Here is a 1,942-nt window from a genome sequence, read left to right as displayed (position 1 = left end):
TCAGAGGCTTCTGTGCAATGTCAGCTGGTTCCATTGCTACTGGCCTGTGGTGAGAAAGAGGAGGACATGGATCACCAAAGCTGCTGACCCTGCGGCAACCAGAAAAACAGAGAGAGGGAAAAGGAAGTGCCCTGGGACACACACCCAGCAATCTGCTTCCTCCTACCGCTCCACAGCTGAAGAGCTCATCCAGATACGAATTCACCAATGGACAGAGCCATCCACGGCGTTAGCTCCCTCAGCCCAGTTGCCCTGTGCTCTCTGAGGCCTCGTGTTCGCTGCTAAAAGCCCTGCTTATCATCTCTATCACAGCAGAGCAGGCTTTAGAAACCGAATCCTAGCTTGCCCTTTGCTCTAGTGAACCCTCTGGCTTTGCTTGGATGCTTCAGACAGGTCCTAGAGCTGGCTTTTCAGCAACCCATTTCTGCCCTCATTCTCATTCTATGAGCAGCTCCGCCCCACCTACCAGTCTGGAGCTGACCAATCAGCATCCACTGTCTGAAAGAGCTACCAATGAGTGAGTGAGTGAGCTGTGCTCCCCAGCTTTCTGCTTCAGCGCCCATGCTGTGGTTCTTAGATGTTCTGAAGTTTCTGTCACTCCGCATTCGCTGTCTCCCTGTTTAGGGTTCTATTCCTATGAAGGGACACCACTAACGCCGCAACTCTTAGAAAAGAACACATTTAATCGGGTGGCTTACAGTTCAGAGGTTTAGTGCGTTATCGTCATGGGATGTGGTAGTGTGAAGGCAGACATGTGCTAGAGAAGGAGCTGAGAGAAGAGAAGCTACATCTTGATCTGAAGGCAAGAGAAAGTGAACTGAGACACTGGGTGTGGCTTGAGCATATATGAGGCCACAAAGCCCACTCCCACAGTGAGGCACTTCCTCCAACAGAGCCATGCCTTCTGTGAGTGCCATTCTCTATGATCCTATGGGGCCAATTACATTCAAACTACCACACTGACCCTCTCTGAAGAGGCCCATTCTCTAAAATAATCACAACTTCCTTCCATCTCTGACAGTCAAAATTTCTCTCCATAGAGAATTGGCTCCATGATTAAAGTACCTGAGCCAGAATGAGGGCCAGAGTTTGGATCCCTAGCATGTAAAAGCTGACCATAGCAGCATGCATCTGCAATCCCTGTAGGAGGAGGCCGCTTTTTCATTCTGGCTGCCAAGACCCAAAATAATCACACAGAAACTGTATTATTTAAATCACTGCTTGGCCCATTAGCTCTAGCTAATTGGCTAACTCTTACATCTTAATTTAACTCATCTCCATTAATCTGTGCATTACCATGAGGTCATGGCCTTCCAGCAAAGTTTCAGCACATCTATCTCCAGCAGCTCCATGGCATCTCTTCGACTCTGCCTTTCTTCCTCTCAGCATTCAGTTCCATCTTCCCCGCCTACCTAAGTTCTGCCCTGCTATAGGTCCAAAGCAGTTTTTTATTCATTAATGGTAATCACAGCAAACAGAGGGAAATCCCACATCATCTCCCTATTTCTGTTTAAATAAAAAGGAAGGCTTTAACTTTAACACAGTACAATTACATATAACAAAACAGGTATCAAATAAGAATTACAATTACAATATTTATAACGTCCTATCTATTCTTCAAATCCATCAAAGACTCCAGAAGGATATATTACCTAAGTAAACAAGAAGTACATTGTAAGCAACTTCCAAAACTCTAGATGACAGAGACATCTCACTGCTTGGACAGTCACCCAAAGTTTTTCTTTACCGTTGGGGCATCCAATCTTCAGCCCACAGACCCATAGTATCCAGCAGACTTTTCCATGAAGCAGGAAATTTCAAAGACAATTTAGTCACTTTCTTCTGTATCCTGAAGAATGCTTCACAGACTCTTTCATGAAGCAGGAACCCCAAAGGATCATCTCACCTTTAGGCAAGTTTAGCAGTCATTTCTCTGTGGGTC

This window comes from Arvicola amphibius, chromosome 3, assembly GCF_903992535.2.
Source record: "Arvicola amphibius chromosome 3, mArvAmp1.2, whole genome shotgun sequence".
Taxonomy (NCBI): Eukaryota; Metazoa; Chordata; class Mammalia; order Rodentia; family Cricetidae; genus Arvicola; species Arvicola amphibius.
Note: the sequence above shows the minus strand (reverse complement) of the source record.